Source organism: Tachysurus fulvidraco, chromosome 10 (genome assembly GCF_022655615.1).
Source record: "Tachysurus fulvidraco isolate hzauxx_2018 chromosome 10, HZAU_PFXX_2.0, whole genome shotgun sequence".
NCBI classification, from domain to species: Eukaryota; Metazoa; Chordata; class Actinopteri; order Siluriformes; family Bagridae; genus Tachysurus; species Tachysurus fulvidraco.
This window is the reverse complement of record NC_062527.1, coordinates 750001-764259: the sequence shown is the minus strand read 5'-3', so window position 1 is coordinate 764259 and position 14259 is coordinate 750001. Positions and strand designations below refer to the sequence as shown.

At 41.9% G+C, this 14259-nt stretch overlaps 1 protein-coding gene across 1 annotated transcript in view; it reads right to left on the bottom strand.

The window, feature by feature from the left end:
* myo9ab (myosin IXAb) overlaps positions 1–10454 on the bottom strand; it is a 97050-nt gene extending 86596 nt beyond the window's left edge. Inside the window, exon 1 of the mRNA XM_047819271.1 lies at positions 10128–10454. The gene's annotated coding sequence lies outside the window, so the exon portion shown is untranslated. The remainder of the gene's footprint in view (positions 1–10127) is intronic.
* Positions 10455–14259: the final 3805 nt, after the last annotated feature.

The following is a 14259-nucleotide window of genomic DNA, read 5'->3' as shown; positions in this document are numbered from 1 at the left end:
AACACACACAGTTAAAGCCACATGAAACACGGGCCCCATGATGGAAAAGCTGTGCTGAAGTCAGAGTTCTCAAACTTTAAATACTGCAACACCGCAAAGCGAACGTTAGAGACGACGCTGCGCTGGAAAGCTATTCGAAGACCTTCGTCGTGTCGTTTAATGATCAGCAGATCCGCCATGTGACACAGAAATTTCAAAAGGGTTGTGTATCTTTTCTCTGCATGTTTCGTTGGGTTAAAACATCTCACCACATACAGAACCACATCACCGATGCTGCCACCGTAGAAATGTAGACACTCGGACGCTGTCTGAACTCTGTGTCAGTCGTGGGCATGTTTCATTCAATCTCCTGGGCCTGTGCTAGAACAAGGTATCTCCACCCATTTCCGTACACAACACCCTAGACGGACTGACGGTGTGTGTTCTTCCAGCCTTCGGTTTGCATTCACGATCATTTTCCACTACTTTCTCAGCAATTCGGTCCCCGGACAGATAGCTAATTCTGCCCAGTCACACAGCAGCTGGAGACCAGGACGGGTGGAGCAAATATGTGCAGTACGACACACTCGGACGACAGCACAGCACACTCGGACGTAAACGTTGTGCTTAAACACATCACAGAACTTACTGATTATCACACCGCCCTTAACTCTGGCTTAGCGTCGTTTATAAATCCTGCATCTGACCCCAGGTAGAGGAGAGCTTCCCTCTTTTTTACCCCAGGTTGTGGAACCTTGTTCTGAAGCCCAGTAAACACGGTACAATGTGCACAGTGGCTTTAGAATGTTATGATAGATGCTTAGGAACAGACTAGAGCACTGCGCGGGAATGGTTTTATAAACCCGCACCCGCCTGCTCACGCTGAATTTCTACACGCCAAACCCCACCGGGTCCCGCGGATCTCCCGCTAAATTTTCTGACCGCCCACTCCCGCCCGGGGCAAAGGTGAAACCGCCCACTCCCACGAGATTTGCGTTGGGTCTCCCGTGGGTCCCGCGGGAGCCCAATCCCAATGTAGCCCTCTAGATCAGACACCTAATCAAATACTGATCGGTTTGAGTTTCGTATCACATGAAAACCAGAAAGTAACGGCTTTTCTAAGCAGAAAAACACTGAACACGTGCAAGACTGAAAAACGTTTGATATGAACGAACACGAGAACGACTGCACGGACAACTTAATAAGGCCAAAAAAGATTTCTAGGCTGTGAAACATACAGTAATAACTGCTCGGGTGCAGAAGGGCAGACCTGCCTTTGTATTTCTCACTGATGTGAAAGCGATACGTAAAGCCGTTATTTATTGTTACTCGAAGCAATTATCATTACTGACACAACAATTATGCAAATACGAATGTTACCCGGGGTAAAATATGAGAAGTGTGAAAAGATAACGGAGGATTGTGAGGATTTACCCAGAGTTTACAATCATCCAGCGTTCATTATTGCAGGTGTGAGAACTAAAGATTACACTAATCACATCTGTAACCGTGGTTCTAACTGTGCTACTGCCCACAGACACATAGCGGCCCACCCGAATACTGTACGTGAGCGTGACTGCTAGCAATAATAACTAGCGATGTCGATGAATCAAGCGTCACGTTGATGAACTGTGCAACCTGCTTCGGTCCTGAACTCTTCAATGAGAAGAACGAAGATGAAAGTAGTCCATCTGAGTGTCTGAGTCCACGACACACTATGCACTTTCATTATGCACTATGTAGTCTGCTGACAGGTCAATGAATTTTCATCTCAAACAAACCACTCATGTTTGTTTTCGGCTGTATCAGAGCATCGTACAGGTGCTTCTTCTTTGTTGGAACTTTCGATGTGAACACGCTGCTCACGCTAATCACAAAATAGTGTAGAACGGTGCGTAAGCACGTGCGATTTGGGACGTGACCTTACATCATATGGAATTTGTGACATCCAAGATTAATGTTTTAAGCAGAGAAAACTCTGTGTGTGTGTGTGTGTGTGTGTGTGTGTGTGTGTGTGTGTGTGTGTGTGTGTGTGTGTGTGTGTGTGTGTGTGTGTGTGTGTGTGCAAGGCTTTCAGACACATCTGCAGACCACGGAAGTAGAGAGCTTCAAAAGGTGTCCTGCAACAACAACAACAACCCATTACAGGAGCTATTAATGGCATGCTTGGGTAACTTGTGAGGGGGGTGGGGAAATGTGTGTGTGAGAGAGAGATAGAGATAGAGATAGAGAGAGCGAGATAGAGAGAGAGATAGATGTGTGTTCTATTTACAGATTATCTTTTTTCTCTTTTGTCCTATATTTTGAATTGCTTTATTCAAAGGTGTATCTAAAAAAAAAATGAGGTGATCTGGGAGGGTTGTGAACACACACACACACACACACACACACACACACACACACACACACACACACACACACACACACACAAACACACATAAACACACACACTATTCCTGTTGAACACATTGCTCCTTTTCAGAGGCGTAATCCCACTTTGGAAAGAAATTTCTGCCGCACATTGCAGCTAACACAAAAGGAGGGAAACTCCATGATGAAAAGATTTGATTCACATGAAGCTTTGGGTTGTGAGCGGCCAATAACGCGGCTTGTGTGTACAACACACCCCTGCTGCACAAGTGCTGCTACATGCGCTGAACACGCCTATAAAATTGTGTGTGTGTGTGTGTGTGTGTGTGTGTGTGTGTGTGTGTGTGTGTGTGTGTGTGTGTGTGTGTGTGTGTGTGTGTGTGTGTGTGTGAGAGACTTCTTTCATACACCTATTTTTAGTACCTACACCTGTTTCATCAGCCTTTTGTGAGGCCGTTCACCTGGAGGTGTCTCTGAACCCCAATACACAAAGGGAGTACGAAGGCTTATAACAGCCGTTGAGACCAACGTGAAGGAAGAGACTGAAGTCTAATCTAACCAGAACTCCCCACTTACAGTTCCTGTCTATCACAGAAAGAGCACAGAGACGAATCTAATAACCTTCAGAGAAGATGTGAACTCAGTACAGCTCTCCAGCTCACAACACAGCTTCTGAATGTAGGAGTAAAAAGTCAACCAATTTCCAAGGAGATGGACCGTTGTTCCTAATGTCCAATCACTACACAGCATTGTATCTAATGTCCAATCACTGCACAGCATTGTATCTAATGTCCAATCACTGCACAGCATTGTATCTAATGTCCAATCACTACACAGCATTGTATCTAATGTCCAATCACTGCACAGCATTGTATCTAATGTCCAATCACTGCACAGCATTGTATCTAATGTCCAATCACTGCACAGCATTGTATCTAATGTCCAATCACTGCACAGCATTGTATCTAATGTCCAATCACTGTACAGCATTGTATCTAATGTCCAATCACTGAACACCATTGTTCCCAATGTCCAATCACTGCACAGCATTGTATCTAATGTCCAATCACTAACCCTAACCCCTGACCATTGTTTCTAATGTCCAATCACTGCACAGCATTGTATCTAATGTCCAATCACTAACCCTAACCCTAACCCCTAACCATTGTTTCTAATGTCCAATCACTGGTCAGCATTGTTTCTAATGTCCAATCACTGCACAGCATTGTTTCTAATGTCCAATCACTGCTCAGCAGTGTTTCTAATGTCCAATCACTGACCACCATTGTTCCTAAAGTCCAATTACTAGACACCATTGTTCTTAATGTCCAAGCACAGATCACCTTTCCTCACAAATACCAATCACACGTCACCATTGTTCCGAATGTCCAATCAATATCTAATGTCTAATCACTAATCACACCAATCCTCACGACAGCCAACTTCTGTTCACCTTCGCTTCTAATGTCCGACTACTGATCAGAATTGTTCCTAAAGTCCAATCACCGAGCAACAATCTTGTCTCTCTGGTGACATTTACAGTAATAGAACTCAGTTATTTCATCTCTAATCATTTCCATCATTAATTCCTTCCAGACAGCAGGTGAAGTGGTTCGTAAATACTTAAGTGACAATAAAGTTTATCTGCGGCGTCGTGATCGATGAAGAATTCTTCTATAAGGGAAAAAATGGCGACCCATTAGATCCTCTCCCGATAAAACCTTCCTTCTTCATATACAACGAATTCCAATTTGATTTGCAAATGATCAGGATGAAGCCACGAACATGTAAAACAGTCTATGACATCATCGAGCGACATTCTGTGTGCGCGTTAGCTCCTGTTATCTGAAATGATTTGGCAACAAGGAAACTAAAACCTTTGTCACCTGAATTCTTTACATGTTCGACAGGGCCGAGACACAGAGTTCGAGTTATGTGCTAACACCAGGTCTGACTGCTGAACGTTCAGTTGATGTCCACTCAGATGTGTTAGATACAGATGTTACGAGTAACAAGACACAAATAATATATCGCTTTATCAGATATTTAAAAAAAACCGTCCGATTAAACACGGCGATCTCGTGTCGCACGCTGCCGGCGTTTAGACTTTTTCAGGTGGGTGAAACAGGAAAGCGTCTCCTGAAATGTCCTCCTGTGTTTACTCCATCAATTACCTCCCTGAGGATGAAAAGAAAAAGATGGTGCTACAGCAATCGAACTGAACTCTGTATGTGATTTCTGCAACAAACGCAATAACACACTGTGGATTTTAGAGACAGGACAGAATGGGATAGAGAATCGGAGAAAACTGATCGTCTCAGGAGACGTGAAAAGACAGGGGAATACAGACAGTACTGCTGAGACATAGAAACGGCAGCCACACCCTGTCTGTCCCACTGTCCCTGTAATCACACTTATTTCAACATGTGTGTGTGTGTGTGTGTGTGTGTGTGTGTGTGTGTGTGTGTGTGTGTGTATATGTGTGTGTGTGTATGTGTGTGTATATGTGTGTGTGTGTGTGTGTGTGTGTGTGTGTGTGTGTGTGTGTGTGTGTGTGTGTGTGTGTGTGTGTATATGTGTGTGTGTGTATGTGTGTGTATATGTGTGTGTGTGTGTGTGTGTATATGTGTGTGTGTGTGTATGTGTGTGTGTGTATGTGTGTGTGTATATGTGTGTGTGTGTATGTGTGTGTGTGTGTGTGTGTATATGTGTATATGTGTGTGTCTGTATATGTGTGTGTGTGTTTGTGCGCGTGTGCGTGTATATGTGTGTGTGTGTGTGTGTGTGTGTGTGTGTGTGTGTGTGTGTGTGTGTGTGTGTGTGCTTATGCTGAGGGGGTTAAAATGAAGAATTCAATAAAAATAATAAAGAATACATAATTGAGTGCTTTTCATTTCAATAAAACTGAATTTCACCACCTAATCTCCAGATAAAGGTCTTTCATCTCCAAAGTATTTAAATGCATTTAAATTGGACAGACGGAGGAACAGAGCACAAAAGGGATCGGCAAAGATCCGACCTGGACGCACCTGCCTTCGAGACGCATACACAGACTGAAACTCAATCAGAGACATGAATCATCAATTTTCCAGAAAGCTGTGAGAATTGAACGTAATGTTGGAATTACAGGCTTCAGGCAGTCACACGGTAACATGTGAAGCAATGTGTTTTTTCAGAAAATGACTCATGACAGGGAGGCACGGTGGCTTAGTGGTCAGCACGTTCACGTCACACCTCCAGGGTCGGGAGTTCGATTCCCACCTCCGCCTTGTGTGTGTGGAGTTTGCATGTTCTCCCCGTGCCTCGGGGGTTTCCTCCGGGTACTCCGGTTTCCTCCCCCGGTCCAAAGACATGCATGGTAGGTTGATTGGCATCTCTGGAAAATTGTCCGTAGTGTGTGTGTGTGTGAGTGTGAGTGAATGAGAGTGTGTGTGTGTGCCCTGTGATGGGTTGGCACTCCATCCAGGGTGTATCCTGTCTCGATGCCCGATGACGCTGCCGATATATATTAATCTATATGAATGCCTGGACGTAGCATTTAGCAGCAGAACGTTGGCACTGTGAGGCAGGGGACGACATGTGAAACTCGACTCAGACAATAAGCAGAGCTCAGATTTAAATCAGGATTGCTGGATGCGAAGATGCTGCACCAGCAAGATGTGTGCTGAGACAACTGCACTCAGTCGATCGCTGGCGAGACTGAGGCGAGGCATCTCACAAAGCTGCAAGGCGGGACCCCTAACGTATCGTGCCTCGTACGCCGCTACGATCGATCGCAATGCGCAATTCAAAAGATTTTTACAATTTCGTCGCATCGCTATCGTCAGTAGTAAGATCGAATATTCTAAAGTCATCCTATAGGAACTCAGAGAGTTTCTGTATCTGCATTTTTTTTTTCATAAGGTCAGAGGAAACTGGAGACCCCTGAGGAAATCCACACACACACACACACACACACACACACACACACACACACACACACACACACAGGAAGCTTAGTTGATCCACATATTGTCTGCAATAATTGCTCATATATTTATACACACATACATTTCGCATGCTACACCCTGCCTGACTGCCAAAGAGAAAAAGGAACAGACCGTCAGCCACCTCGGATGTCCTCAGAACTCCAGAACAGCATTCAATTAGACAGCAAATAGCATACGGTTGCCTTTTTTTTCCCATCGTGCCTAATTACAGACGAGGATGAAATCCCTTGCAGATCGTACAAGAAGATCTAATTACAGGCAAAAGTAGATAGCTGATGCAAAAGAAGGCACAAGAGTCTAGTGTCCATCAGCTAAAAATAGACAAGTCAAGATGGACAGAAAGGCACTCGGCTGAGACGTGTCCGTCGGTTAGTCTCTCCTCTTAACATTACATTTGTGTGAGTCCTTCGGTTTGTACGAGGTTACGTCAGCAACACTACTAGCACGCTGCTAATTTGCAGCATGTGTTGGCCTACTGGAGAGTCTGCAGTTGGGTTTAAAGAGCGTTTCTCCTGCTGTACGCTAGTTTTACTGTCAGCCCTGCAAACAACTTCATCAATCAAAGCTCAGTGTGTTTCAGTACAGGGACACGGAAACACTCACCACGACACAGTCAGCATATGGTTCCTCCATGTGATGTGTAGAGTCAGAGACCGATCAAACTACATCTCAAGTTATAACACATACCTTTAGATGTTGTATCTCTTACTGTAAGAGGTTATAACATGCACTGTAGGTGGTTATATCACGTACTTAATAGGTTGTAACAGGCTCTGTTGGAGGTTATAACACATGCTGAAGGAGAGCATAACAGATGCTATTGTAACAAATACTGTAAGAGGCTATAACACGTACTTACAAGATTTTAACGGGTACTGTAGGAGGTTATAACATGTACTGTAGGAGATTATAAAGTACTATAGGAGGATATAACATGTACTATAGGAGGATGTTACATGTACTGTAGGAGATTATAACACGTACTATAGGAGGTTATAACATGTACTTTAGGAGGATGTTACATGTACTGTAGGAGATTATAACGTACTATAGGAGGTTATAACATGTACTATAGGAGTATGTTACATGTACTGTAGGAGATTATAACACGTACTATAGGAGGTTATAACATGTACTATAGGAGGATGTTACATGTACTGTAGGAGATTATAACGTACAGTAGGAGGTTACTACACATACTGCAGACAGTTATAACATGTTCTGTAGGTTATAACTTGTACTGTATGTACTTACTCAAAGCTTCAGACTACAAATATCCTAAATAATCCGGTTGTAGTCTTTAACAGATTCTGGTCTTGCTGTCATTGTGAGTGCTGCTATATTAGACACAGTTTCCACACAAAACTGTGTGTGCACATGTGGTCTGCTGAGATGTGAGACAGGTTGAGCTACAAGAAACATGACTTTAGCCTGAAGATATACATCAGGACAGAACAGATGCTCAGTTGAATTCAAAAGCCTGCTGAACGCAAACACGTGTATGGGCAGAGAGTGGGTTTGAATAACTACTACAGCCTTTTACACACACACACACACACACACACACACACACACACACACACACACACACACACACACACACACACACACACACACACTCTCTGATCTGCTGCCTTCAAAAGGCCATTTAACTCTTACACAGATACCACAGTGTGGGACACTGATACAGATACCACAGTGTGGGACATGAGACCAGGGCTCTGTGTAGGCGAAACAAGTTCTTCCACCATCAACCTTGTCAAAACCATGTCTTCCTGGAGCTCACTGTCATGCTGGAACAGATGTGGGCCTCTTACTGTAGGTCAGGTGAAGGAAACCTGTAACGCTAAAGCATACAAAGATATTCTAGACAACTGTGTGCTTCTTCACTTTGGGGAGGAACCACATATGGGTGTGAAGGTCAGGTGTCCACAAACGTTTCGCCGTGTATTGTACATTACCATGGAATATCATATCCCTTATTAAAGATGATAAACATACACAGATGAGTGCACACACAGTCCATTAGATATACAAACATTATATAATATAGATCCTGTAATAATTACATTTCCTCGCCTCCCTATGTGAAATAATTCGAATCCATATAGAGCGGAAATGCTGTTAAATTGATTTGTGAGAAAACTGGCCCATGACTGATACTTGTACTGAGAATTTACTCTTTAAAGTGACAGATTTTTGGGTCACACTGTAATGAAGCTGAAGTGTCATGTAATTACATTTACCGAAATACTACACCGAAAGCCAATTTCTAAACTGAATCAGTCTTTCACACGGTACACAGAAGCTGACCTTATCCTCCATGTGTAGGCAGGATACATATGTATGCTTCCATTTACAACCCAGCTGCAACACGCAACACACACACACACACACACACACACACACACACACACACACACACACACACACACACACACACAAGGTGTGTATTAATACTGAGCGACTGCCTCGAGGTCCTTCATGAAGCAATGTAGTGACAAAATAAACTGGGGTGACTGCAAAAAAAAAAGTACTATATGTGACAGAACCTGTTCTATAAAATCTTTCTATGGTTCTGATAGTGCTGAATAATAAATAACTCTCTCACACACACACAGACACACACACACACACACACACACACACACACACACACACACCTTATTAATGCTACTAATTAATGCTAAGCCTACACTTTATAGTAACCCTTTATGGGGCTCTTTTGGTTTGAAAAATATAAATATTTGAAGCCCTAAAATATAAGAAGAATGGAATTTATCAGAATTCTGGCCCAAATGTCCCCACAAGGTCAGAACTGCCAGATATTCCTAGTCTTGTGGGGACATTTGTTGGTCTCTGCCATGATATAACAACAACGTCACCATACTCACATACACTCTCTCCCTCTCTCTCAATCTCTCTCTTTTTCTCTCTCTCTCTCCATCTCTCTCTCTCTCCCTCTCCCCCCACCTCTCTCTCACGCTCCCTCTCTCTCTTTCTCGCGCGAGCGCAGTATAACATGTAATAGCTCTTCTAAGCCCGTATTGGATGAATTATGGAGACGTGCAGCTTCCTGTCCCTCATAGCTGAGCTTTAGAGGATCTTTCACTCAATTGAAATCTACAGCGTTTTAATCCACGTCAGAGCCCCAATGAAAAGGGACAGAAAACGAACGCATTCGTGTGCAAACGTACAATAAGGTCATAACGAGGCGCATCAACATTCAAACGTCGTCTTCTTCAGTTTATATTGCGTGCATCTGCGGGGGAAAAAACGTGACTGCGTATTTTCTGGAGGACAAAAAAAAATTTGCCTGATTCGCATCACAACCTCCAGCCTGCAGACTGAGGCTGTCATTCATGATGCTCCTCATTGCTAAAGAACAACCCGATCACCCTGCAGTGATACTGAAGCAATGCGTAAAATGATCCCCGGGTTTATTATATGATTCTAATACACGGTGGTTCCATTAAAAGTGCTGCTAAAGGTTACAGGATGCATTCAAACACTTGGGATAGAGCCACAAACAGGGTTTAATGATCAATGATAAATCCATTCCTTGATATAATGACTAGAGGGATGAGGTTTTAAAGTGAAAGTGGAGCAGAAACCAGGCGCCTCTGTGCGCTTTGACAGAATCCAGAGCGCATTTAAAGAAAACTTCCAGTCTCCAGTTCCTCCGAGTGCATATGTCTGTTCCTCATTTAAATCCGTGCTGTTTTTCACCCCACTGAACGCGTTACCAAAGATATTAAAAGCTGGATAAGGTTAAAAACATCTCCTTACCTTTACATATGTGCGTATGCGGTTCCGCTCCGGTGTTACCTTTGTAGCGGACAGAAGACGCGCCGCGGGGGGAATAAAACGCACAACCCTCTTAAACCTTCCCCTGTAAGCACGATGAGACAACACGCCTAACGTCGTCTTCTTCTTTCCCCCAGATGTTCTATACAAGTCACGTCCAGCTTGTGTAAGGCTCACGTACGTCTCGGTTACAGCTACACGCTCATTCTCAACACACAGCGATGATGCGATCAGAAACCTACGTATGTTTTCTAGAGGGTTTTTTTTTTCCTCTCTACATCAAAGCGACGTGCGCGCGCTTCATTGAGAGACGGGAGCGCGCGAAACCCGTGTCACTGGAGGGGGGGAGGGTGAGGAGACACGGGGGGGGGGTGTTTGCGTGGACAGATAAACGCTGGGGGGAGCAATGAGGCACATAACACACTAGAGAGGTGTTTTCTGTCTCTTAGAATAGATTATTTATATTTATGTCACCAAAAATAAAAAAAGACTCGTTAACATTCAAAAAAACAACCCCTACAGTAACTACATATGGTGTAGTCCTATAAGCACAGGCTCACATACCTGGTCCTGGAGTGGATGGATGGATAGATAGATAGATAGATAGATAGATAGATAGATAGATAGATAGATAGATAGATAGATAGATAGATAGATAGATAGATAGATAGATAGATAGATAGATAGATAGATAGATAGATAGATAGATAGATAGATAGATAGATAGATAAATATGTAGTATATGTACAGAATTTTATATATATATATATATATACACAGTACTGTGCAAAAGTTTTAGGCAGGTGTGAAAAAATGAATGCTTTCAAAAATGGAAGTGTTAAACATTTAATGCAGTGAATGAACAATGATCGATATTTGGTGTGACCACCGTTTGTCCTCAAAACAGCAGTAATTCTTCTAGGTACACTTGCACAGCGTTTTTGAAGGAACTCGGTTGTTCCAGACATCTCGGAGAACTAACCACAGCTCTTCTGTAGATGTAGACTTTCTCACATCCTTCTGTCTCTTCGTGTAATCCCAGACACACTCGATGGGGGCCGTGCCATCACTTCATGCTGGTTGGAAGGCAAAATGTAGTAACACCAAATATTGATCTGATTTAGATTTTTCTTTTGTTTGCTCACTTTGCATTTTGTAAATTGACAGAAATAAACACTCATTTTATTTTATGGCCAAAATGCTGGTTTAGATAAAGTAGTTAAAGCAGCACACTTAAATTTTACCACTCTATACTGATCGAGTGATGTATTCTATAAGCTGCAGATAAATAATGGGGGTCTAAACGACACCGTATCTTTAAATTAAGCCGCATTTTCGGTGACTAATGTATAATTACAAACCGGACTACATCCTATTCGTAAAGCAATGTATTATTAATAACTCAGAATGTTGCTACTAACTCAAACATCTGTTGGATTCATCTAAACAAACTAATCTGATCCATGGAGGTCAGATCTCCATGGAGGTCCCATCTCACAACTTACATGATTCAATGGATCTGCTGCTAACGTATTGGTACCAAATACTGTACCACAGCGTGCCTTCAGAGGTCTTGTGGAGTTCATACTTCACTGGATAAGAGCTGATTTGGAACGAGGGTTTATATTTTATGGCTGATCGTTGATTAGATGTTGACTTTACATTTCTCATTAACATCTTTAATTCTTTTTTTTTTTTTACATGTTTACTTTTCCTTCCTTGAATAGCCATTAGTCATTATCACATATGGTCCAGCGAATGCCCACTTTGTCCCACTCTAAAGTGTTTTATTGCTATTATAAACATTAACGTAGCAGCGGTGCACATTTGAAGGTTGCTAGAGTTTAGGAGAAGTACATTTCAAGAGAAAATGAAGTCCATACACCTGAGTTCCTTTACATTTCCAAATCATGAGACAAAATGAACTCTTCCGAACATGTCGGAGTTCTGAATCTCGGTTCTATCGGTTTAAATACAGTCGACTTTTACCTACATAAGCATTATGAGCTGAGCCTACAGTACGCATTAGTCACCGGCTGTGAAATACAGACTTGACAGTCAGTGATGCCAAGTTTACATTCAGGTTATTTTTATCTGACGGTAAAATGAGTAATGAATTATGAGTTCTTATGAAGTCATGCAAGATTGTCAAATGTTTAAAGTAACATAAACAAGCTTTCTAGGTCTAACTGAACAGTTTAATGGAACAGGGGTCTAAAGGACTGGTACACATTAAGCCCTTGTAAACAAAAGCTTAGGTATAAGTGCCGTATAAACATTATATAAATATAAACAGATGAGTTCATCAGATTTACTTAAGACAAGAGAGATACTGTATTTCTCACGGATTCTGCTTTGGTCTGACAAAGTGAGGTTAAATAAATAGTTTTTCATGTGTCGATGTGAAATGCAGGAATGACCGAGACGAACGGACCGAGAAGAACCACATCTGTTCTATGACACAGAGAGATCACATGATGACAAAATGATTACCGTCTAACTGATGCTACAACGTTGATTTGACTTCTGTGCCACCACGTCGGAAATCACTATAATCATAACCCAAAATACTCCATGAAAGTATGACTTTTTGTGTGTGTGTGTGTGAGTGTGTGTGTGTGTGTAAAATGTCTATACAGCTGGATTATTCCAGTCTTCTGGACAGGGCATGAAGATTACGTTGCGTTTTCACATAAACTGCATGAAAAGTATTTTTTTAATGCAAAAATTAAGGTTTACTATAAGTCAGGGGAAACGTTTGATGTGGAATGACAGCGATTTGAGATGACGTGACTTTAAAAGACTTGTAGTGCAGAGATATAAAGTCAGATATAAAGTCAGATATAAAGTCAGATATAAAGTCAGATAGAAAGTCAGATATAAAGTCAGATAGAAAGTCAGATATAAAGTCAGATATAAAGTCAGAGCATGTCTGAAGTCTCCTCTTTTATTTTTTCACAAAGTTTACAACTTGGATACTCTGCCCAGGCTTGTTGTGTGTGTGTGTGTGTGTGTGTGTGTGTGTGTGTGTGTGTGTGTGTGTGGACCTGCAGTCCACTTTCACTCACCTGCATGATAGTGTGTACCTGAAGGAAAAACATTACGTATACAAACAGCCCAGATTCACAGTGTAGTGTTATAACAGACTCACAGGTTTATTATTAGGCAGAAACCAAAAAACTTTATTCTAATAGAAATGATAAAAAATAACCTGATAAATATTCTATTTTTTAATCAGTAGACTATAATAATGGTGACATATTAAAGAGAAAAAAATGCCCTACACACACAAACACACACAAACATACACACACACTCACTCACTCACACACACACACACACACACACACACACACACACACACACATACATACACACACACACACAAACAAGCACATACGTACACACAAACAAGCACATACACACATACATACACACACACACACACACACACACACACACACACACACACACACACACACACACAAACACACACATACATATACACAAACAAGCACATACACACATACATACACACAAACAAGCACATACACACATACATACACACAAACAAGCACATACACACACACACACACACACACACACACACACACACACACAAACAAGCACATACACACATACATACACACAAACAAGCACATACACACACACACACACACACACACACACACACACACACACACACATATACATACACACATACACAAAACACACACATACATACACACAAACACGCACACATATAAACACACACACACATACATACACACATACACAAAACACACACATACATACACACAAACAAGCACATACACACACACACACACACACACATACATACACACATACACAAAACACACACATACATACACACAAACACGCACACATATAAACACACACACACACACACACATACATACACACAAACACGCACACACAAACACATTTTAAACAGTTGTTATGAATTAAAAAGCTGAGATGTGTAAGACATTTTTTAAGCAGTTTCTTGAGATTCTGTGATTCCTACAATCTCAAAACAGCAATTTATTCCACTTTTTTATCTGAATACTCGAAACAAAAGGTGAAAAACTAA